The 27,066-nt window shown below is 35.4% G+C and overlaps 1 protein-coding gene across 1 annotated transcript in view; it reads left to right on the top strand.

Annotated features, from left to right (window-relative positions):
- The window catches only part of Ccser1 (coiled-coil serine rich protein 1), a 949,444-nt gene that overhangs the window by 752,950 nt on the left and 169,428 nt on the right, over positions 1-27,066 (top strand). The window lies entirely within an intron of this gene.

The raw sequence follows: 27,066 nt of genomic DNA, 5'->3' as shown, positions 1-27,066 counted from the left end.
AAATAAATATAAATAAATAAAATTATTGAGGACACCACAAAAAAAAAGAAATTAAACATTAAAATTCTAAATAGCCCAAGTAAAAAATGGAGTTTGGGACTAAACAGAGAGTTCTCAACAGAAGAATCTCAAATGGTCAAAAGATTCTTAAGGAAATATTCAACATCCTTAGCTATCAGGGAAATGTAAATCAAAACAACTCTAAGAGACTATCTTTAACCTGTCAGAATAACTAAGATTAAAAGCACTCTTGAAAGCTTATGCTGCAGAGGATATGGAGTAAGGGAGCACTCATCCATTGCTGGTAGGAATGCAAACTTGTACAACCACTTTGGAAATAAGTTTGACAGTCTCAGAAAACTGGGAATCAACCTACCTCAGGATCCAGCAATACCACTCTTGGGCATATACCCAAAAGTTGCTATTCACACTAAAAAAGCATTTGTTCAACTATGTTCATAGCAGCCTTATTTGTAATAGCCAGAACCTCATCCGAAGAATGGAAAAAGAAAATGTGGTACATTTGCACATTAGAGTACCACTCAGCAGGAAAAAAAAAAATGACATTTTGAATTTTGCATGCAAATGGGTGGAATTAGAAAATACTCTCCCAAGTGAGGTGATCCAGATGCAAAAAGATAAATATGATATGTACTCACTCATAAGTGGATACTAGATATAAACAAAGGACATTGAGCCTATAGCTCTCCTTTAGGGAGAATGGAGTTTAGAAGAAGAGGAGGAGAGAAGGGGAAGGTTGAGTCTGTAATCAGACTGGTGATTATCTTAAATATCACCATAGAACCTTCTTCCATCAGCTGATGGAAATAGAGGCAGAGATCCACATCAGAGCTCTGGACTGAGCTCCCAAAGTCCAGTTGAAGAGTGGAAGGAATGAGAATATGAGCAAAGACCATGATGAGTTCACACACTGAAACAGTTTACTTTAGCTAAGAGGAGTTCACCAACTGCAGCCAGACTGGAAAAGGGAAAGCATAGGACCAAATTAATCCCTCTGAATGTAGTTGACAGTTGCATGGCTGGGGGAAGACTGAGGGGCCACTGCTAGTAGCCCCAGGATTTATCCCTACTGCATGTGCTGTCCTTTTGGCATCCTATTCTCTTTGGATGTATACCTTGCTCAGCCTAGACATAGCAGGCAGGACCTTGGACCTTGCACAAAGCAATGTGCCTCACTCTCTCTGAGGATTAGATGGGGTGAAGTGAGAGGGTGTGTAGAAGGAGTGGGAGGAGGGGAGGGAGTGGGAACTTGGATTGGTATTTTTTAACAAAATCTAATAAATCAAAAAAAATATAATCTCACTAAGTAATTAAATCTGGTACCATAATGTAATAACTGAAACTCTCAAGGTATCATAGCTGATGCATTTTATTGTTTTCTTTATTTCTTTCTATCTATTTACTTGTCTGTTATTGATTATTCTAATAAATTTCACACATTCCTCTTAAGAAGAGAGATACATAACTTTTTTATGTTGGATATTCATTACAACATCACTCAAGGAATACAGAATGACGTGAGCTCATTAGCAATCTCAGTATCCATTAAGATCAAGTTGCTCTTGATCCACCAGGATCAGTTACCGTCAGGAACTACTCATAGTAGTGCTCCAGTTTATTGTCTATCCTTTGTGTCCCACCACTCAGTAACCAAGTAGAATCTGAACACACTGCCCGTAAAGACTTGACATGTCCCAGTAGGATCTTAAGCACAGGTTTATTTCTCAGAGGAAATTCTCTACTTTGTGTCACAGGACAGCATGATTCATATAGTTCCATATTAGGACATACATACTACAGTGAATGAGATATCAGCTCGTGAAGAACTTGAGGAGAAGAAAGTCCAGCAGCAGAGTGCTCCTCCTTGTTCTCGGTTAGATTTTACACTCACACATCTAAGCATTCATTCCAGCCACAAAGGCAATCTTCCCCAAACATCTGCAGAAACATTTGAAAGGCTATTGTCACAAGAGGAATTGTCCAAGTGTGCATTTATATAACATGCCATTATGGCTGAACTCGTGCTCTTGAGAAGAAAGGAACTCTGAATACAGGATAATGCAGTGTCTTAGTTGCTTGTCACTGTGTTTCAGATAAGACTGTTTGTTCTTCATTATCATTCAGGCTGGAAGTGTGATTCTCTTTCCAGAGTTGTGGGCCCTACATGTCCTGAAGGTTTTTCATTTTTTAAACAACATATTTGCTGAGTAAGAAGCTTGCGCACTGTGAAAGGGTGCCGGATATCTGTAAAGCACTTGGGTAGGATCGCAGTGGTTTTCATCCTTCCCTCTATTACATACGGTTAGAATATAATAGTTGATCTTCAGGTTTAAATGTATTTGCATATTGCATCTCAGCTCCCATGCAGTTATATCTGGCTGCAGAGTTGAAAGATGAATAATAGAGCAAATAAACTTTGCTGTGTTCAGCACATAGACACACAATTCATTTTAAACTAAAAGGGGAGGTCATGCAAATCAATTATATATGTATATATATAGTATAATTTGTTTATATAATTCTATTAGAGATATTCATGATATAAAATACTAGTGGAATATAGCTCTCTTGTGGGAGCTAAGATTAAACATGGGAAGAGTGTACATGTCCAAGAAACAGCAAGGGAAATTCTATCTTTGGATTGGCTTAAAAGAGATATAATGTGAATAGTGGCAATAAAACTTAAACCAGATTGAATAGGCAACAATGCCTCTGTATCTTAAAGTATTTTCTCACAACTGAAGTGAATTTTTACTACACTTGGGATGCAGAGGCAGGTGGATCTCTGTGAGTTTGAGGCCAGCCTGGTCTAAAAGTGCTAGTTCCAATATAGGCGCTAAAGCTACATAGAAATCCTGTCTCGAAAAAAAAAAACAGAAAGAGAGAGAGAGAGAGAGAGAGAGAGAGAGAGAGAGAGAGAGAGAGAGAGGAGAGAGAGAGAGAAGAGAGAGAGAGAGGAGAGAGAGAGAGAGAGAGAGAGAGAGAGAGAGAGAGAGAGAGAAGAGAGAGAAGAGAGATGCTAACTTACTAATATATATACTAAATCTCAGCTGGAATTAATTCAAACATCTTGGAAACAGAAGATGGGGCTTTAAACTTTTCTGTTGCTTCTAAGTGTCCAAACACTTGCCTATCCTGCATCATAAAGGTGAATCTTCCTACAAAAATTAGAGGAACTTACCTTGTCTAATAGTATACAAATCCTAGGTTTGCTTTCTTTAAAAAAATAATAATTCTTTATTGTCAAACCATTTACCCCCATTCTAATCAGTCCTCATTTTGTTGAGACCAGGAGATTTGGATCACAATAGTTTTCTCCTCCAATGAAACAATGGAAAGGCAGGGATCATTTCAGACATACCAGGAAGCCTTGGTTAATTTTCTAAAAATGAAGAAGCAAACATATATAGAAAGAATGAGAAAGACATCAGGGAAGGAGAGACAAGGCGAAAGAAAAGAGGAAGAGAGGAAGATAGGACAGGAGAGGAAAGGAGAGGAGAGGAGAGGAGAGGAAGGGAGGGCAGAGGAGGGGAGAGGAGGGGAGAGGAAAGAGATCATTGAGATTCCCCAAAGTGGTTACAAGATTCAGAAACTGAAATCCATTTTCTCTCTGAAATACTGGAATTTTCATTTTGTTTAGTTTGGAGACTGCTGTGCCCTTTTCCTTCATTTCACATTTGTTAGCTTAGACAGAAAGGGGAAGTGATAGGTCTTCAGCTTCAGGTAAACATGCTCAGGATTGGCCTCAAATGTATTTGGCTCCCTCAGTCTTCTGGACTGGGCTGATCTGTGGAAATAAAAAGGCTGTCAGGCTTTGTCTCCTGACGAACATTATGAGGAAAACCTAAGTTTGCTGTCATAATATCATCTATGTAGCTTCTTTCCATATCTGTCTGTCATGAATCTGACCTGTTTCTTGTCCCTCATTTTGTTTACACGTTTTCAAACTCAGGGGTCCATGAGTAGTATTTTTGATTTCCATCGCTACCACTTTTCTGTGTTCTTTAGTTCATTAGAAACATATTGCTTTGCAATGAGAACTTAGCTAAATATGTATTTATTTTACAGTTTGTGATGAGGGAAGTAAAACAAGAAAGGCAAGGGAAAGAACCTTGGAATCTCCCTCTCCTTTCCTCCCTCCCTCCTTTCTCTGTGTGTGCATGGATGTGTTTGTTCACACGTGTGAGTCCCAAACCCATAAAGCAAGATAGTAGATACACTTTTAGCTACTTAAGTAAACCTACATGTGTTTTCCATAATATGTATACTATTCGAGAGGAGCTGTATTTTAATGGCTTTCTTCCTTAAAGTGAATTCCGTACTTCATTTAAGTATGTTTCCATGTATCCTGGGGGTTTGGTTGATTTGAGTTAGCTGGAGACAGCTTCTGTTTTTAACTGAGCATTATACATTCTGTCTTTCTGTGTTGAAACTTTATAGTGTTCTTCCTGCATCTGGGATACTCACTGGGTGGTAAAGATATATTTATCTAAGTAGATAAAATTCTTATGTGCTAGGATTTAAGAATTTAAATTAAAAAAATAAAAGTCAGTGTTTGAGTCTTGAGGACTGCCCTGAGGGTTTCTCACTAAGATGAAACAAATCCTTTAATTCGTTTAAGTTAAAAGGCCTCTGTGTATTCTGAGTAAAACTCATCTCTGTGTTTGCATTTTCTTTTCAGCAGTCTTCCAGTTTGGTTGGGATTCTATGTGTTCTGACACAATGGGAAACTAATTCTCAAAGATAAGGGGAAAGTCAAGGCATATACAAACAGGAACCAGCAGGAAACAGGCTGTAATGTGCCGTCTGCCCACTTTCCATGTTCCAGACATCTAGGGGACCGTACATTGAGAGAGGAGAAAGGAATGGCAATATCTACCCAGCTTTTCTCATTCCTGTATCTGCCGCTCGTTTGAGAAAGACAGAAGACATTGTAGCTGTGAAGAAGAGCTGAAATAACCAGAATAGCTTAGTATAGTGTGTTCTAGACAGACTCGGCAAAGCATTCACATATTCTAGGGACGGTGTTGCAAGGGAGTCAGAGGGAAATCCTTCTCATCATCTGGTCATAGAGCAGAGATGACAGCAGTGATGTGAACTACAGACGAGGTACTTTCCTTCAGTACAGCTGAATTCATGCCTGTCCGAAAGTTAGGGAAGGTATCAATGTTATTGCATCAGGAATGCCAAGCATGGTCACAGCAGACACTGGGGAAAGCAACAGGAAGCAACAACGAAGCTACAAAACAATAGCAGCAATGCCACTTCCGCACCAAGAGTCACATCTTTCCTAGATCATATTGCAGAATGCAAAGTCCTATCCTGGAAAAGACAGTTATTCTTTTTGTTCTTGCTGCTGCCGTTGTTTAGTTTCTTTTTCCAGCATTTATCAGTTGACAATAGCTTCTTAGTATAGGCAGAACTTCACAAAACCTCACTTAATATGCTGGAGTTATGTCTGTTTCCATCTTGCATAAGCCTTGTGTCTGCGGTCACAACCACTATGAGTTATTTTGTGTCCCTGTACTACTAAGTCTAGAAAACATTGTTTTCTTGTATTCATCCACCTCCTCTGACTCTTATATTTTTACTTTACCTATTTCTGAAGCTTGGAAGAAGCATTTGTGATACAGCTATCTCATTGAGGACTGAGCTGTTCACAATCTCTTGTATTCTATACTTTGACCTTTTGTGGGTCATTGTTATAATTGACATCTTTGAAAAAGGAATTTCCTTGAGTAAGTTTGATAGATGTATGAATATATCATTACAGAAGTAAATCATTATTAATCAGTTTCTTGCTATACTCATTTAGTAGAGGGATAGTAATACATTCTCCCCTGGCGCATATAACTACTAAGTCACAACTTTCTGCCCTGACACCAATGCCAGGAATCGAATAAATTTTACATTATGGATTTGGCTTTAAATAAAACCACTAAGCAGTTAATTATTCACATGATGTTTATGCCACTATTGCACAAGTGGGCATATCTTGCCAGGATGTTTGCTATTGTAGCTTTTAGCAACCACAGTTGGATAAAACCGATGACTACAATTCTCCCGCAGCATGTGTAGCACCTTCCAGAACTCTAAGTCTAGCTTTTTCACACGTCCTTAATTTGATGAATCCACAAGACTCTTTCTCCTCTATCTCTCCCCTCTATCTCTTTTTAACCCTTTCACCTTTAGCATTTCACACCTTCTTTCATTTAAATATGTAGATTACACAATCTGTCCACTTATTTTGTTTCAAATTGGGTCATGTATCTTTTGTGTAGATTTTCTTTTTTTACTATTTTGTGTATGTTTAAGATAAGCCATTGTTTAAATTTTTAAATTATATGAGTGTGTTATTTTATGGATAGTGGAGACGAAGAAGAATATTATTAACAGGATTCTGGGTCCATACCCTTTTCTATAATTGGGAACTGCCATCAGCAGATTGAAGATATCGTTTCAGGTTTTGAACACCAGCTTCTTTTGCCCAGTGACTAACATTATTATAGATGTGGGATTTCTAGAACACCCTAAACGCATCTTCACATTCATTCTTTCTAGTCTTAGCATCTGAATCTGTCTACAATGATGGCTATATTGTGTATCATGACACTATTATGACACTTATCAAAAGCCTACATTAGCTATATGAAATAACAATGATGAAATGAAAACTTATTTTGTTAAGTCTTGAGGCATATTATATATTTCAGAGAATTATCCCTTAGGGTACCATCCTACAAATTAAGGAAATAACTTTGTAATTCTTCAAAAGTTCTCCCAATTGAGCTATCTAAGCATCTCAAGTCTGTAATTTTCAAAGAATCAAAGTTGAAGTGCTATTAGAAGAAGGTATTTAATACATGAATGAATTGAGGGTAATGAAAATATCATGACATATGGATTAAAGAAGTTGAGCAGAGAATGCATAAACAGCTAAGAAGAGAGCAGTATTCTTGACTACCTTAATATAGGACATGGGAATGCCCAGAAAGTAAACTAAAGTCATATGTACTGGGTTTACACTTGACTTCTTACAGGTACAAATTAGAAACATAATGGCCGTGATGAATAATTTAAAACTTTCACATGGGTATGCAAACCACACCTGTGATTTTTATTTAATGATACCCAAGCTCAAATATTTATAACATGCTTTCAAAACCAAATGCTAGAGTATTGAAACTCATGACAGTTTCTGTGACCCACAAGCTGATGGCTTTTTCCCCTTAAATGCATGCACTTCATCTGTTTTAAAAAAGCCCAAACACAAACTTTTAAATTGTCACATAGCTATATATCAAGTATATACATATGAATATTATATATGTATGTTTAATTTTTGAGATTTTGTTATTTTTATTTCATGTACACGAGTGTTTTCTCAACTGTGTATATTTGATCTTTGTACCATGTGTGTACAATGCCCTTGAAGACCATAAAAGGGCACTAGAATCCTTGGTACTGGGGTTAAAGATGGTTGTGAGTTGTAATGGGGGTTTTGGAAACTGAGCGAAGGTTCTCTGGAAGAACAACAAAGTGCTTTTGAACACTGAGGCATCTCTCTAGAGCAGTACTCTTGTAACAAAAAAAAATCTAGCTGAAGCACAAATAGTACATTTATTTGAAGACTTCAGTTCTTCATCATTCCATGTCCTTTGCCTTTTCCAGCAAATCAGGATTCAGGAATGATCATCTTGATTTTCTGCTCTTTTAGTCAGTGTTCACAGCTCAGGCAACAATAAGCTTCTTCTGTGAAAAGGCTAAATTAGCGTGTTAAGGGTTCATTTCTTTTCTCTATAATTTCATTTCTTATTGCTATATCAATTTAAATCTAAAAATATATCCATTACAAAACAATTAAAGCATTATTGCAGTCATAAAAATAGTCATTTTTATTAAAAATAATTGTTTCGTACAGTATCTGCTGATGATGGTTCCATCCCCTCCCACTCCGCTCAGGTACACAGACCTTTCCCATCCACCTAGATCCACTCCTTCTGTCTCTTTGTATTTTTCTTTACATATTTTTTGTCCTTTTATCTCAAAGATACCAGATTTACTTTATGTATTTATCTACTTTTGTTTCTACTGTCTCAGATTGAGAATAATTTTTAAAGCAGATATTTGTTGAATATTGCATGCAAAACCATGTATGACACATTCCATACTCCAGACAGTTTTCACCTGTCCAGCAGCCACACAGGTGAGGTTAGCTTTATTTGACTTTGCCAAGAAGGTGATGGATGTGTAAAAATAAACATTAGATAAGGTCATACAACTCATTATTGTGAGAACTAAAATAAATATCAATTACTTTATCCAAATATTTTTATTTCTTAATCATAATATGCTTTTAGTTTTTTCACTCAAAGGAATCCATCCAAGAAATCAATAATTTCTAAAAGGGTTTACCTCAGAATTGAGATAATGATGTAATTTTTAAAAATAAAATTCCTGTCTTAAGATATTTCATACAAGTGACTTTTACTGTGAAGTCAATTTATTAAACATGGAAGTCGAGTAAGTCTGTCTGGAACAACTTTCATTACTTGATTCCTATAAATATATAAATGTATAATTTTGTCACAGAGCTGAGATTACTTTTGTATAGTAATCAAATTATATTGTAGAAGCACAACTTTGCTTTAAGATACCTTAATGACCTGAGATAATAAAAATTCTAAATATAAAAAATAGTGAATTGTTTGTAAAATAGTTTCCACCATACTCACAATAATAATGGTTAAGTGATAAATATAACATCAAATAAGTAAAGATACTGTAATAAAATGAACTTTTATAGACTATTCCTCCTATTTATGATCATTTTTGAGTTGTTATACACATGCATTTATGTATAAATGTAATATATATTCAAATATCTTCATGTTTGAAAATTCTAACAAAAAATCAGATCAAATATAAAAATTCAAATCCATAGTTGATAAATGTGAGTCAATTTAAAGAAGTGGGCCTGCTGTGGGCAGCTCTGTTTAGAAATAAACATGACTCTCAGTATGAGGCATTTGTTACAGCCTCTATTGTCTGCATTGTCTGCCATTTGATTCCAGTCCCTGGCTGTGATGTAAAAAGTCTGGGGCAGAATGGTCAATGTTCTCTAGTTTCTAAGACTTCAATCCACTGATAAATTCCACATCGTTCTTCTTTTGCTCAAATTATGGCTTACTGTTGGTTCTGGGACATAGAGAACATAGAGCAATGAACACATACAGCAATGAATCAATCATTTGACGAGAAAATACTTCTGACATGAAAGTCACTTTAAGCAAATGCATCCTACTTAATAAGAGGAATGTTTTTCTCAGAGGAAAGTTTCATTAGGTCCCATAAGGAGAGATCATTTTCTTCATTCTTCAAGAAGAATATGTATGATTAGATACTAACATAATAATTCCTGTAGATGGATTGTGTTTTATAAGTATATTGCTTTCACTGGTGTGAGAGAGTTGTGTGTTAACAGGAAAGCATGTCTTCTCTTTAGCAAACACAATAATTTGAAGACAGCTTCTGTTTTTTGTTACTTTTGAGCCATTTTGTAATCATTATCTTACTTAAAAAAAATATTCTACCTAAAAAGTTTCCAAACTTGAACATAGGAACTTGTAAGCAGATGCTCAGTAGTTTGAATCTCCTTATGCATTTCTGCCTGGCTTTAACATTGTACAATTAATATGAAAATCATTTTCTTTCATCATTATCAGTATCTGTTGCCCTACTTTTAGAGTTGGTCTCCTGAGCATAATGGACATAATTGAAACTCATGTTAGGTTTTTTCTTTTTAATGAAAATATTAAATGACTTGGGGAGATGCATGGCAAATTTGCTGCCCTGATCTCAGAGGGCTGTCTGCGATTTCATTCTGCTGTTGACTCTTTTCTTCTCCACATTTATATAGTTTATGAAAATGGTTTCAGTGATTTGACTCTGTTTTCAGATCATTGATTTCTCGGGCAATGTGGGTTTTTATTTTATTTTCATAATTTTCTCTTTATAATTAAAGTTAGAAAAGGGTACCATAGAGAATGGAAACAAAAGTGTCCTGATTAATTCTGTGGTTTTGGTTTTCTGAACTATAGATTGAATAGAGCAATATAGGATGATATGCATGAAGCTACAAAGACCTTTGGTTTTTGAAAAACTTCTAGTCATTAGTTTGAGACTATAAGTAACTGCAATTAAATCTGAAAGGAGCTTTAAAGTTTTCTTATTTAGAAAAGTATTGACAAAAATGGAAAATAGTACTTAACATCAAGCATGTGTGTTTATAATACAAAATTATTTTCTAGAAAATTCTTTTGACCCAGAAAGTGGAAAGCCTATTCTTAGGGATTTGGCATTTGGTTATGCTCAAATGATTTCTAACACTTTTGTGTCTTTATATTGACTATTATCATACCTCAAAACACGAAAGAGCACAAAAATGATGCCATTTGAAGTCTTTGAAGAAAGAATTTAATTCTGCTTTTTAATCTTCTACAACATGAAAGTTAATAGAGTGAAAATCTAACAAACTGAACCTGGTTAATGTACCCGAGGACACACAGGCTGCAGCTCTAGAAGAAATCTTTCATAAAGTCCTAATACTTTTGATCTATTTATTTCTATATCATGATCATTTTTATGCTGTCTTTTTTAGCCGTTGAGACCGTGAGGTGGGCACCTCATGCTTCCGCAGTGCCACGGATAGTGTTCACAGTGTCTTTGCTGGGTCAGTTTTTGTAAATGTGTCTTTTTTCTCAGATAAGCACCAAATCTGCAGTAATTAGCTCACTGAAGGTCACATTTTTAGTGTAAATTAGATTCTGTGTTTTATAGATTCTCTAACTTCCTCTTAAACCTATATTTACCCATGTTATCCACAATGTCCTCCAAATATAAACCACAGATGCAACTCCCTTTGGAGTTGTTTGATTTGAGAAGAGTTACACCATCGTTATTTCCTTAGGAATGGTTATGACAGCTCATTTTGGCATCAATTGGTTTACTACACTAATGAAAATTCACTAGAACTATTTTTCACAAACTTTAGTAATAAAATATTACTACCTACCTGATAGCAACCAATAATATAACTGGTAAAGATTAATCTCTTTTCCTTGTCTAATGTCAATTTTTTTTTGTTTAAAATTTCCTGATTTCTCATTTTGGCAACTATAACAATGTCTGAAATGTTATACTCAACTAACACTAAAAAAATATGATTGGTAAAACACTGTGATTTAATAGCTTTTCTAGGATAACATGAACTAAAACTTTCTATTATATACTTGGCATTTGCCTTTATGTTTATATTATTCCTTTCACTTTTGTAAAAATATAAACACAAATTACTTGTGGATGATGTTTGGGCGCATGTTCCCTGTCAAGGGGACATACCCCTTGTATTCACATACCCAGTTTTCCCTGAGCCCTATGCTTAGGAGGTGCACTGTAGATATATCAGTTAGGGTTTAGCATCTCACAGTCACTAGTTCTCTGTGGTTAGTCCAGTGTGGAAGTCTGTGATGGCCTCTATGTGGTAGAAAAAGAACCCTCTTTGAAGCGGGATAAGAGCTACACTTGATCTGTTTGTATAAAAATAGGTATTTAGAGAACAGTTATAAATTATATTAATTTAGGAACGTGACAGTAGCAGTTTGTCTTTCTAGTCCAGCCATTAGTGTGGTTCATAGGCTTTGCAGCTGGCCAGGATTACTGATAATTACTCTCCCCTGGTAGTTTGCACTTTCTTTTACTGCGTGTTACTTTGATTTTACTTTAGATTAAAAGTAAAGATAGCTAGTCCTCAGGGAGGAGCCTTCCAAGTCTGTTGCAGCTCAATTCCTCAAAGCTTGATGTCCAAAATGTTTGGTTGCTTCATCAATAGTGCTTTACCTTAAAATTCTTGGAGCCAAAACCAGTGGGGGGGTAAAGACATGAGTTTACATGCCAATGTGAACACAGGAAATTTCACATATTGCCACCCCTAGGTGAAAATATATAAGAAGTAAATAGCTGCTGAGAAAGAGATTAACTTCTCTCTAAGGATGAACTCCTACATAGAGTAGCTTACTAAAGATTAGCTCTAAACACATTCTCATAAAAGCAAAGGTAAACAGACCCAGTAAGCTATATATACACTATATATATATATATATATATGCATATATGTGTGTGTAAATATGTATAATATATTCAAGTATAACTGTAATAATTAAATAAATGATAATGAATTTTGGAAAAGGAGAGAAGTTAAATGATGAAGAGTCAGGGCCAGTGTAAATGTGGATGTAGTGCTCATTTATGAAATCTTCAGAATAAAGAAATATAACTATCACTAAAAACAGAACTTCAAAAACCCTTCCAAATTGTTTACTGTGTTAAAACATCCTTAACACACAAATAAAAGAGACAATTATTTTCAACCTTGACTCTGTACTTGAGGAATAGATTTACCTCTTTGTAAAAGAGACTTGAGGGAACTGGCATGCCTTCAGTAGAAGGATGAACAAAAGGTGAATTTGCCAAGGACTGGACTCTCAAAAAACACTGGATCTTCTGACTTGGTACAGATTTCCCAGCTTCCAGTGCTGTGAGAAATAAATTGTTGTGTATATGCTTTCCAGTCTATAGAACTTTGATACATAGTGACCTGAATTAAGACAGCAATATAAAAATTATACACATATCTCCACTCCACAACTGAGAAGACCTAACCACTATATACTCTAAGTAATGATATAAAAGGAAAAATAATTATATATGCAATGTAATCTTATATATGGCTTAGAGAAGTGGGTTTCAACCTATGTAGAAATGAAATTTCTAAAAATAATTTGGAAAAATAGTGAAGCATCAGCTATCTACAAGCTGGTTGCTTATAGTTATTTATTCATTGACCTGATTATTTATTTTGATAGTTCCTTAATCTCACATTTAAAAGATAACAAAAGCTGAGAAAAGAAAAATAAGAGGAAAGAATGTATGTAATTTGAGGAGAGACTTAGTATGGCTAAGTTTCTCTTCCTTTTAAAGAACTTTAAGATGGAATTCACATAATCACATATAGTAGTAGTTAGGATTTTCTAGAGTAACAAAATTTATAGAATGACTCTCTCTATCATCTATTATCTATTATCTATTTATCTACTATATATCTATATCAATAATATCACATGAATATATATGCGTATATGAGTTTGTGTGTGGTGTGTAAAGAATGGCTTGCAGGGTGAAATCCAGCTAATCCAACAATGGTTAACTGTAAACATAAAGTCCAGGAATCCAGTAGTTGCTCAGTACAAAGGGAAGCATGTCTCAGCTATTCTTCTATATATGCTAGAATTCTGAAGAAGTGGGCTCCAATGTCAGCAAAGAAATGAGTGTGCTATCAAGACTAGGGCAAGTATGCAAGAGCTTCCTACTTCTATGTCCTTATATAGACTTACAGTGGAAGGTGTGGCCCAGATAAAGGTCTAGATCAAAGATGTCTGTCTTCCCACCTTAAGATCTTGATCTAAGATATGTAAATTTCTATCTCAAAGGCCCTTACTAGAAGTGGATTCTCATACTTCAAACCAAGAAAAAATAACATCTTGCAGGTGTGGCCTCAGTTTCCAGATGTAGTCAAGTTGACAATGAAGAATAGTCATCACAACACATTATATCCATGTATAAATATTTCATGATCCAGTGGTGGTTAATCTGTTCACAAAGCTGTGCACCTATCATAATCACTATTCTTTCTCTCCAAGGCAATCATGAATCTACTTTTTGTTTTGATATGCTTTCTTATTCTGTGTATACTAATACACACACACACACACACACACACACACACACACACACACACACACCTTTCTATCCTTCTCCATCATCTTACATTTAATACTCTTGTTAACCTCCATTTCACTTTCTAGGTTTGACATATAAATGACACTATACAATAAAAATATAACTAAGACACTAGATTATTTTACTTAACACCATGGTCTCTAGATTCAGCTACATTGTCACGAAGGACATGACTTTGCTCCTTTGAAGAGATAATAGCATTTTGTTGTCATGCATATCACATGTTCTTCATGCATTCCTACACTGGTGGTCACTTTTTTGTTTTTACAATCTTCATGATAATGAATGATGTGCTAATAATTAAGGGAAGACAGATGCTTTCGCAATACATTTGTGTCTTTACTTCTGCATCTAGTAGTGGATCACATGGTCATGGCAGGTTCAAGCTTTGAGATGCTTCTGTGAAGGTTTTTCTAATCGTGCTACTCACTTGGACTCCTACCCACTGATTGAAAGAGCTCTCTTTAGTAGCTATCCTATAAATACTGAGCATTTTATTTTGTGCTTTTCAGGTTTTTTTCTTTCACGTTATGAGTTCATCCAGAATACTTATCACTTACAGAATCTCATGCTCCAAGCACACTGCTGCTGGTGCTGCTTGCAATTGGGTTTAAGATTTGTGTACTCTTATCTTTTCTTTATCTTACCTTAGCAGTTCTGTGCCTAATTCTATTGGCTATTTGTTCTTATGTTCTGTCCACTTGCTCTAGTGAAGACTCAGCACAGTTTTAAGTTTTCTACCTGAGAATAAAAAAAAAAAAATCTGAGTGTTGCCCTATTGCTTGCTTAACCTTAGCTTGTGTTTTATGGGCTTTTCAATTCCTTTTAAATTTAATTTTCTGAAGCTAGGGTTTGAACCCCAAGTTCTTCTTCTATACCTGTTAGAAAAGAGACCTGTCACTAAATGTCCATACCTCTTTTAGTTTGTTGTTCAAACCTGTGTGAGCTGTAATACTAAAAAGGAATAGGCACAAATATATCTTTACTGTGAGGTTTAAGCTTTTGCTAAAGAGCTATACTTTATTAACTGCTTTGTCATTGCTGCACTGATCTCAGGTGAGTGTTTAATTAGTTACCCTTTATTTAAACTCAAGTATTCTCTTTACTGTCTTTGCTTTCATTTACTGTTTTTGCTTTCATTTAGTTTTTCAAGATACAAATCCATTCTTAAATAAATGTGAGAAGTATAATTCCTTCTGCTGTGTTCTTCATATTGTACAGGAATACTAGGACATGAAAGTAAGTTACAGGTAAACAGGGATATGGGAAATATCTTGGAGACATCTTGGGTTCAGATTGATAGTGAACCTGAACCTGTGGCCTTCATATCAGTGTTCAGTTTAGAACAACTTGCTCACTCCAGAATATTTTCTTGTTTCCTTTCCTCGCTGCAAATACAAATGTGTTCTTTAACTGTTTAAATTTATTATTATTCTCTGTTACTTCCTGTGTTCTTCTTTTCTGTAAGAACTTATATAAGCCTTATATTTGGAGTATACAAGTATGGAGAATATTTTAGGTTGTGTCTTCCACGCTTTCACACATAGTGTCTCCAACGATGGTTCATTATCTGCAGTGTCTGCCATGGTCCTTACTATCACATCACTCCACTTGCTCTAGGTAAATGTGACTTTCAGTATTGACTTCTCTTTCACTCTTTTTGGTGGCAATGAGCTTTTAGATGACATCATTCTTTTGTGTTCATTTTTTTTCCTGTTGTGAAATGTGAGTGATAACTTCCAAGGTATTTATACAGTAAAGATTGTACTGTATAAATACTGGGAATCAGGAGCTAAAAATTTGAAATACACATTTACAGTGGCATTTGTATTTACTTTGCCTCCCATGTAAATTTTCATGTATTCATTAAGTGATTCCGATTTTCTGTAGGATATTTAATTCAAAAACTAAATTCAGATTGAAAATATATAAGCTTGCACTTGCCTTAAACGTTTATATTGTTTTCCACTAAACTAAAAATTCAAGAGTTATTATATCATGTACCTGAAAGGTAGTTGTATTCTTCTGAAAACCTTCACTTGCAAGAATAGAACCAAATTAAATTATTTTATTGCCTTTTTATAAAATTTAAAAAGTATGCATAAGATCATAATGTATCAACTTGAGTCTTTTTTTATGGAGTTAGTGGGAAGAAATCATAACTGCAATTAACATTAGGAAGTAACGTTCATCTTGGAAAGCACTGAGCAGCTGGCATCCATGCTTACTTTCATTCATGGAAGGAGCTGTATACTATTTGAACATTTTTACTGTTGAAATTTGACTACGTTAGGGGGTTTGCTGTGCTTCTCCTCCAGTTTCAGCACTGTCACCCCATCTGACCCAGATGTGTGCATGTCCTCTACATGCTACAACAGAATCTGTGTGTTCATATGTGTTTTGTCCCTACTGCATTTAGAAGTCCTGATTCTATCACCCCTTTGGTGTCTTCCAAGGCCTCTGGTGCTTTCGATCTTTCCACCTCCTATTTAGCAGGGTTACCTGAATACTGAGGAGTCACAAATAAAAAAGAAATCATTTTCTTCAATAAAGTTTCACTCGGTGTATTAACCAAACTTAAGGTTAGGCTCTGTGCGCAGCAATAGGTGGACAGCACAGAGCAAACTTAAAATTTTCTAGGTTCTTTGTCTCATAATGTTGTCAGAGGTTGTTTTTTTGTTTTTATTTTATTTTTACTTTTCTTGTTTTTTTTCATTGCAGATTCTTTGTGTATATACATGGTTTACATTTTGATGTGATTGATTGTGTGCAAATATATGTGTATCTGAGTCTATATGTGTTTCTAAAGATTTTTCTTTGTCTCCCCCCCCTTGTTTGTATTATCCTATTCTGGTTGTTTGTTTGCTTAAAGACACCTGTTTGTATTCTAATAAGAGAAGGAGAAAGAGAAAAAGAAAGAGATTGGATTTGGGTACATGGGGGAGGTGAGTAGAATCTGGGAGAAGTTTAAGGAGGGAAAACCATATTCAAAATATATCATATTAAAAAAATTCTGATCTGATTTTAAAAATTTGATTGTGGGACTTGGGACCCATGAGAAATGATCAGATTTATGGTAGTTGAGACTATTAAATATAGTAATACTTATGCTAATTCTTTTGTAAATTACAGGCTGCTGTTGTTTAAAATCAATATAATATTTTATGTTTGTATATATGTAAAGGCTATATTGAACAGTAATATTAAGGTGAAGTTCAGAAATATAAGGAATTTGCAATGATAGGAATACAAAGAAACATTTAGTCTCAAAACTAAGATTATTGTTTTATACAGAGTAAAATAATACAAAAATAAAATTGTGAAACTAGACAATACATACTAAAGTGCAGATATTTCTAGTAGTCAAAGCCACTGACTTCTGAGAAACCCAAGCAAATGTTTGAGAAGGGGATAATTTATATCTCTGTTCATTTTTATTGGGGAATAAAGCTGCTTGTCAGGGTGCAACTTAGTTTAGATTTTCCCGAGATACAGATATTTCTAGTGGTTAATTCCATGATCAGAAATGAAGGAAGGGAGAAAACCCATAGCAAAGTTTTTTTTTTTTTTTTTTTTTTTTTGGTTTTTCGAGCCAAGATTTACATATGGATTTCTCAATGGTTGTCGCTGCTGTACATCAGTCATACATTGTTCTTAGTTTTCCTCATTCGTTCTTTCTTATGCTCAAAAAGCTACAACCCTGAGCTCTATAATCTGTCACTTAATGTTAGTGTTTATCACATGAAGAAAACTTGACTTTCTTACATTTGTATACAAACTTGACAGTTCTTGATATTTTTTCTTTATTTCTTTTTTTTTTCTTAGGGTTAATAAAGGATTTTGGTCTTCTTTAAGAATCACTTCAGTGCTAATTATTGGTTTCCTGGGGTATAAAATTGATTCTGAAATATAAAACATTTACTTTATAGATAAATGAGTTTTGTAATATACTAATAAGAAAGTTATGCCAACATTAAATTATATTTTTTATTAAATAACTTGAAAAAATAGAAGCTTTATTACTTTTTTCCTTCTTAACTAACTTAGGTATGTCTCAGTTAAGATTATTTTTAGGGCCCATGAGAATAATATTTGGCAGAACTTATTCACAATTATCTCCTCCTACTTTAACTCATCTCAAGGAGAATTAATAGTTTACATAGTTCAATTTTATTTTTATTATAACCTAATTTGTTCATCCAAGATTTTTATTTAATGATTTTTATATATAATGGTAATTTCAGTTCAAACCCAGATTTGGTAATTTTTTTCTTTCAGCTTCCTGGGCCACTCAGTGAAGGCTTGCTGGGTCTTGTCATGAGGTGACTGTTACCTTAGTGTTCTATCATGTTTCTGTCTTGTGCAAAAAAGATCTGTTAGTCTTCTATTCCAAGTTTTCATTCTTTTAATTTCCTAATCTGGTTTATTCTTAGAAATGTTCCTTATATTTCTGTGGATTGATTAATTTTTCATAGTGAAAATAATGAAAAGATGAGGGCCAAGGTCCAGAAATAGGCATGAGTAGGTGAAACACACCCAATATTTGTGGTGTCATGTTTCAAACACTTCTGTAATATATTATCTAAAAGGTTGGTTATAAATAGTTTTTAATCATTTTAACAGTTGTTCATATGATAGTTGCTCATAATCTATATGATTTTAATAAAATAGTTCAATACTCGATTGCTATAAAAATTTTTATGGAAACTGCTCATTTTTAATAGACTTAAAGGGATTAAAGAAGAGACAGTTGATGCACAGTAGTACAATGATCATATAATTTCCCATATACTGGCCAGAAATAGGAGGCATTCTTACCTCTACTGTTTAATATCCAGATTTTGAACTAAACACTTCATATAGTTAGTAATATGGCTATGGTTATTATATAATGCTGGCTATAGTGTGAAATGAGGACTAACCATTTTAGGATAAATTAAGTTCAACCAACAAAAGGTAATGATAATATTTTATGTACTGCGATCCAAAATATATGGTGTCTTAGTTTCTTAGTTTAAGTCTAGTGTGATGGCAAAAATAAAATAGATTACAAATGAGCATAGCAATAGAAATTGAATATTCTTATTCTTAAAAGAACAGCAAGAAAATTTAAGCAGTATATGTGAAAGGGCTGAGAAAAAGCTGTGCCAACATGATAAAGAAAGCATTTGGACAGATTACTGTAGAATACTTCATCTGAAGATCAAGGTGGACCGTGCTCCAGACATAAACAACAGCATGTGCACAGGATATACTCAGCACCTAATTTAAGTCAGTGTAAAAGAAGTTTATATTGACAAAATCTCCCAACTATTAAAATTATGGGAAAATGTAGTTGCTTTAAAACTATTTGATTTTGTTCAATTTTTTAAAATACATTTAACATAGAGTATGAGGCAAGGCGTAGAGTTGAGGACGGTTACCAGCATAAGAAAGAGTATTTACAAAAGGTACGCTATCATGTTTAGCTGTAGTTAAGCAAAGGCAGAAACAGTATTGCTTTTGCTGGAAGAAATGGTACGATGCCACTTCTTGGCAAGGAGTGTATAACCATCATCAGACATAATAGTTTTTGCAGAACTCGCCATGTTGGCAGCAGCTGTGTTGGTGCTGACTTGCTGGCTGGCAGAAAGCTTTGCAGGGAAACCATTCCCATGTGAGGAAATGTCAAGCAAGCGTGTTTCTTATAATTCCCTAAATTTTATCTTCATGTCAGTACTACACTTGCTGTACAGATGAGGATGCTGAAGTTAGAAGTTTACTTTAGAAAATCTCATGTAGGAACCCAAACCAAATTTTCTCACCCTCCCAGTCCAGGCTATTTTTAAATGGAAGTGTCAATCACTGTGATTAATCATAGGGTAGCATCATGGTGTTTGTAATTTAAAGCTCAAAGTGAAATTGGAATTCATGTTTTAAAGATGACTACACTTGATGTGTGAAAAAGACACTTCTGTACCTCCAGTTGGCAAAATGAGCATATCAATACCATTTTTCTTCTACATTTCTTCTAATAAACAAATGACTAAGTGTGTATAAAAATAAACTGAAAAATATTGAACAATTCAAAACTGTACTTAAACCATGTAGACACTAAGTAGTGCCTATTATCTGTGATCCACTGTTTTCATGCCTGAGCTAAAAATAAAATCATTGTAAGACCACCATTCAAACAGCATAAAAAGAAAAACACAACATCCATCTCTAAATTTGTACAGAGGGATAAAAAAAGGAACACTGAATATGTCCCATCAGTTTTCATAAACAAAATGGGAACCTATATTTTTATCCTTTACTCACCTAGCCTCTTATGATAGAACTCTTATTAAAACCAGTTCCCTTCTAGAATAGAACTCCTTGTAGACACTATAGAAATCCATCATTGTAGTGATTCATAAGGCTTGTGGCACAAGCTTAGCTAGATGTTGAAGGTGGAGGGGAACAAAAGGATAGAGAGAGTGTGTAAGGGGATGAGAGAGCAGAGCATAAGAGTAACAGACAGAGACAAGGACAGACACAGACATGCAGAGATACTGGCAAAGTAAGAGAGTTTTGACATTTTCTTCATCTTTGTCTGTGCAAGGTCTCATTTACATGAAACATCCGTTGTCCTTCTTAAGTTATACTGACCTGTTTTCTATTACCTGTAGATGAGACACTTAACAGTCAGGGAGAATGAGCCAGGGACTTTGAACATACTAAGGAGACTGATTTAGACAGGAGCTATGTTAATAAATTAAGACAAAAATGGAGGATAGAGTTGGTATTATGTTTCAACTTCACAGATATACAAAAAGTCATTAAAGACTTAAATAAATAAATAAAATCTTATTGCAGAATGACCTTTCTTTATTGGAAGTCAAACAATTACAAGAAAAGAAAGATAGTGAGACAACTTATGGTGCATGATTTAATCTCAGCACTCGGGAGGCAGAAGCAAGTGGATCTCTGTGAGTTTGGAGCCAGCCTGATCTACAGAGCAAGTTACAGGACAGGCTCCAAAGATACATAGAGAAACATTGTGTCTTTAAGAAAATACAAACAAACAAACAAACAAACATATATTTGGTGAACTTAAGGAGGAAGTTGTTTACATCATTCAGGATTGTGTTTATCAAAAAATTATATTAGCATATTCATGAAAACTCAGATGTTTAGGTTTTTTTTTATTTCCTTTATGTGGTGGTACAGATAATTAGCAAAGAAGCAAGATGTTAGTTTCTTTATAAATTAACTATATTCATAGAAATAAAAATAAACTAAAAAAGTAAAATCATCTAAACTGATTAAATGTCTTTGCTTAGTGAAAAGCTATTATAGTATTGAGATGGTTAGAGTCTTAATAGAACCAAGAGCAACTGGTATAGGTAAAAGTGGATAGATATGGATAGCACTGTGTTTAGAACTTACTGTGGGTAAGACGGAGGTATAAATTGTGCTAGAGAGCAACTGAGTACTTAGCAAGGTTCTGCTGGCCCTTAAGAGAGTGGAAATGTGTTATAAAGATAACAAAGACAGCACATAAAATGTATTAGCGGGAAAGAAGGTAATACACATGTGTACTGATTTGTAGGTTTTGGGCACCTACCCTAAAAACAAGATATGCTTTGTGATGAAGATCAGAATCTAATTTATTTAAATTAAAAAAAAAAAAACTCTCAAAGTAAGTACTTCATCATGAACCAGCTCTATACTAGGCAAAATTCTTGCTGTGGTCAACATCATAATTTAGTAGTGATATACAAGCCATAGACAATTAAATGATTATGACATTGTGTTGTTGGATAGTATTATACAAAAAAGAGACAGGAAATGTGTAGCTGTTATTTTACAACCACCATTTGAAAAAGCCTCTGGGTCGGAGGATCTGATGGTATTCAAGGTAAAATAAATGTAGAAGGTAAAAGTGGAATTGTGTCATAGAGGTCAGCGACACATTTGAGGAACAGCAGAAGAGTCAGTGTGGCTAGGCAAACATCACTGAAGGCAGATGAGTTCAAAAGCTGGCTTGCCTTGAAGCCCGGATACAGATCTGGGTCCCATGGTAGAGAATAATCCTTCTCCTTGGGAAAATTTTTCCTTTCCTATAGTCATCAACGTAGGGATCATCTTGAAATCAAGCTTTCCACATGGGACAGTTTATCTAGACTGAAAGTCCTTCAGAGAGAGATACTGATGGTCTGTGGTGCTTTCTTTCTCTATTGTTTGTTCCATTCTCTAGTCCTTGGGGGTAGATAAAATGTCTATTCTATTAGTTAGGTAGACAAGACACTCATTCTCACAGAGAAGACAGATAGGATTTCCTGAATCCAGATGCCTGGCTATCTTTGAGTGCAGTGTGTGGGAGAGAGAAAAACTGATTCCTTAAACCAAGTCGTTTTATTTTAGCGCTCACAGTTTAACTCATTGCAGTTAATGTAGAAATGTTGGCTGTAATCACCACAGATGTTAAGGTCCTTTGAACTTGTACCATTGATCACAGATAACTTGTATAAGTGATACTAAATTGGACAGGAAACCTGACGATTCCTAGACCCTGAATCTATAACCAACCACCCGCTCTGTGTAGGTAAATCTGTTAGATTCTTCCAAATCTAGGGCAAATGTAATTGTCTTGTTGAAAGTGTCCGTAATAAAACTCAGCCTTTTCCTCCAGCCCTCAGATCTGCTCGTTTCCTTTGTCATGTTCTTCCCGTCTCTGTTTCTTATTTAATTTCATCCTATGTTATATTTAGCTAGCTGCATGCACCACTTTATGAATACAGCATCCTTCTGGCACAGCTTGTTGTTATCATCTCAGAGAACAATGCAAGCTGGGCAAAGCCCCTGATAGTTTCAGTGCAGGGCAGAAGCCTAAGTCTCCTTAGAGACCTTCAGTAGCTCTCTCTGTGGACAAGACCCTTGTATGCTTCCCTTATAAAAGTTCATGCCCACTTCATTTCTTACGGAAGTCAGGGTGGATGAAAACAGTTTTCTATACTCAGAATATGTTTCTAGAATGATGCTGTTAATATAATTGCTGCTAAAATCAGTGAAGACAGGACTTATTGCTTTCCTCTGGCAGAGTAACTTTTGGTGAATTGAATCAGAAATAGAAACAATCTAGATAGAGCTAAGCTTAGGAAACATATACGTACATACACATACAGCCTGTCTACTTCCTAACATCTATCTGACAGTGACGAAAATAAGAGGAAGAGGACACATGAAATATTCAGGCACCAAAAATAACTGAAGGAAAACTAACAAAACTGCTGATTCAGTAACTAAATTGACTTGTTATGGAGCAAGCTAAATAGAAGCAGAAGGCAACTGATTCTGAGACAGTGTCCTCTACTTCCCCACTGACTGCAAGCTAGGTTTTATAATTGTGTCACATTGCAGCATCTGACAGATAGTTAGGACTTAATGCTTATCTATCTAGGATAAGAGAGCTCTTAAAGAAAGACCTCTGAGAATAATTTGCAGCATTCTATTTTTTTTAAACAGTGGCATATCCTGTTAAATACCTTGATTCAGATATGTACATATACTTTGCTTTATCAAAATACCAACAGAGTTTTCACTTAAACCGGAGGCTCCTGCAACATCCCTCTACAGGGAATTGGCTCCAAAAAACCAGTTCATGTAGGCCCCAATGCCAGTGACCCCACAAACTGCCTAAGCCACACAACTATCACCTGTTGTAGTATGAGCGGAGGGCTACTTTTCTGGCACCCGGCTGCCCGCAGGGCCAGCTTTTCCCGAAATAATTACATGGAAAATGTACTCTTCTAAACATTGGCTGGCCCATTAGTTTTAGCCTCTTAACCCATTTTTAACAATCTATGTAGTACCATGAGGTGCTCTTACCAGGAAAGATCTTAACCTGCTTCTGTCTGGAGTGGGAGAACCATGGCGACTTTCTGACTCAGCTTCTTTCTCCTGGCATTCTGTTCTGTTTACTCCACCTACCTAATTTTCTGTCCTATTAAAGGGCCAAGGCAGTTTCTTTATTTAACCAATGAAACAACAGATAGAAAGATGACCCTCCTCCATCAATCACCTACATTCAGAGGGTCTATTTCAGTCCTATGCAGGTTACCCAGCTCAGGTCAGCTGTCTCTGTGGGTTTCCTCATAATGATCTTGACTGCTGTCTTCAACTAGCCTTAGGGAACTTGGCCCAGTGTTTAGCTGTGGATCTCTGTATCTGCTATTGTCAGTTACAGTATGAAGGTTATATGATGACAATTAGGATAGTCATCAATCAGATTACAGGATAAGGCAGTTCAGGTACCATCTCCACTATTGCTTGGAGTCCTAGTTGGAGTCATCTTTGTGAATTTATGTGAATTTCCACAGCTCCAGGTTTCTCTCTAACCCCGTAACGAATCGCTTTATCCAGATATCTCTTTCCTTCTTCTTTCATTAGGTCCCTCCCTAATTCAACCATGGAGTGCTCTCATGTTTTTCTCCCACCTCTGCTTCTCTCTCTATCCTCCTCCTTCCCCTATGCTCCCAATTTACTCAGGAGATCTTATTTCTTTCCCAGGGCTCTCCTTGTTACTTAGCTACTTTGGGGTAGTGAACTGTAAGCTGGTTTATCCTTTGCTTTATATCTAATATTCAGGTATGAATGAGTATATATATATTTAACATTTTTCTTTTTTTACTCTTATTGAAAATAGGTTAATTTCTTCACATATATATCAAGATTATAACTTCCATTTCATCCACCCCTTCCAGGTCCTCATCACTTTCTCTCCCATCTGGATCACTCTTTTCTATTTCTTAGTAGAAAACAAATAGGTTTCTAAAGAGTTACTAATACGTTTAGAAAATATAAAAAATAAGATAAAGCAAAACCTAAAACATTGAAGTTGGGCAAAACAGATAAAAAGAAGAGAGGTGCCCATGAGAAGGGACAAGAATCAGATAACCACTCCATTACACATTCAGGAATCTCGTAAAAGCACCGAACTGGAGCTACAATATATAGCCAAAGGACCTGTAGTGTGGGAGAGAGAGAAAAAGAGAGAGAGACACAGAGATGCAGAGAAAGAAAGAGACAGAGAGAATAAAAATTAAAATAAAATAAATAACAAGAATAGGAAAAAAGGAAAAAATGGAAAAGCTCCAACACAATATTATGAGATAAGTAACCTCCAAAGATATTTTGAGTTCATTTTCTTCTACATCTACTGCTTGGAATGCAGCCCAACCTTAAGAGTAGGGTTTCTCTGGTTTCCCTTGGAGAAGACTAAATTATCATCTGAAAGTGGTTATCAATTGGAGAGAGCTTCTGAGTTAAGGATAGGGTCAAGTGTCCAGTTCTTTTTTCAGTTCAAAGATCCCATCTGGGGCACACCTGTACAGGCCCTGGGCATGTGAGTTCGTCTCTGTGAGTTCTTGTTGATTTAGAGGATCTCGCATCCTCCATTCCTTCTGGCTCTTACAGTATTTCCACTTCCACATCCATGAGATTCCTGGAATCCTGATGGGGAGGGACTTGGTAAAGACATCCCTTTTAGGGCTGAGTGTTCCAAGGTCTCTTACTCTCTGCACAGTATCTGGAGGTGTGTCTTTCTGTTTGTTTCCATCTGTAGAGACAGTGTCTCTGATGATGGATTTTTGTATATATTTAATGTTTGTATATTACACCCAACAATTCAAATTTCTTCCTTATTAATGTTTAAAAATTCAATATAGACAATATGTATGCATATTAGTTGGAATATTTCAGTTGCAAAAATGAGATTTTTAGAAATTTGTTGAGAAGATAAATTATGTAGTATCAAAGGCACATCTGGAGAATTTTTTCTGAGCTATTTCTTTAGACTTTTTCTAGAAGCTATATCTTCTTTTCAGATTTTTTCTGTGTTCTTTTATCAGGTACTTTTCTGGCCTTCATAATTATAATTTTCTGTTCTGTGTCATAGCTACTCTTTCTATATCAATATTTTTATTTCTGTCTCCAACAACCAATAAATCCCTGTCTGGTTCTCACCCTTTGGTCTTAGACGTATGTTTTGAAGGAGCTTAGATAATATGATGTGCATCTACATTTTCTATATACTTACTAAGCAGCACCTGGAATTGCTCAAACACTTAGGAGTATTTCTAAAGAACTCTGCATATGAGCATATTCCAAGAGAAAGGCATTGCAAGGTTGATATTTATTCGAAACATGTTTTGATTAATAAATGTGTCTTGTTCCTTTTATTTTCCTTCAGTGACATTTTCTCTTTTGGTATATGGAAGATATTGAAAATGAAAGATTTAGTGAAAATGATGAGTATAATCGGCCCATGTGTGGATGCATCCTAGGAAATAGTTCCTTAGCTTGCATGAAGGCATTCTCACTGACCCCCTGCCTTCCATTATCACCCTTTGATGCCAGATGAGAGAATGAAAATTATGAAACTAACAATGGTCAGATCTACTGTACTTGGATTTGTTCAGGCTCAATAACAGCTAATATTCAATGCAGTGTTCTCAAATATTTACTCACAGTAATACGCTCCACTTAGTCTGCACTGTGATTTTTGGCTTCTACTTAATAATGGTTCTTTGCCCTTTAGCAAATAAAGCAGCAGGGACACCACAGTGCTCAAAACAACAGACTTATTAATGTACAAAATTCTTTTTTCTTTCCTATGCTCCTTTACCACTTTAATATGGCTTCTAGAATCCTTGGCAGATTTACACATTTTACTGCTGCATTAAATAACTAAATTTAGTTGTTGCTCTTTGTAAATTATGTAAACTATGTTGTATGACTAAGTTTTTTAATCATATTTTATTTCTTCCTTTCAAACTAGACAGAGTTGTGATGTTATTTCCTGGATTCAGAACTTCCATACATTTTTACTGAGGGCGTATTTATAATTATTTTTTGCTAATGATTTTGTTTATTTTAATCTTTTATTGTTTTTGTGGATAAAGAGCAATATAACATAAAATTAATGCCTAGTTTGTAAGAACACACAGTGGGTTAGCTCTGCTTTACCCCCAGTGAAGTAATCATCATCACACAAACAAGAAGTCAAGTATCCTGCTTTAGAAAGCAAGCATGCAGAGCTCCCCTTCCTCCCTCCCTTTCTCCCTCCCTCCCTCCCTCCCTCCCTTCCTCCCTGAAGATTAGGATGTAAGTTGCTCAATGACTACTCCAGCACCATTCCTGTCTGCTTCTCACAATGATGCCCAT

The sequence above is a fragment of the Microtus ochrogaster genome, linkage group LG3 (assembly GCF_000317375.1).
Source record: "Microtus ochrogaster isolate Prairie Vole_2 linkage group LG3, MicOch1.0, whole genome shotgun sequence".
In the NCBI taxonomy this organism is placed as follows: Eukaryota; Metazoa; Chordata; class Mammalia; order Rodentia; family Cricetidae; genus Microtus; species Microtus ochrogaster.
This window is presented reverse-complemented; position numbering and strand designations above follow the sequence as displayed.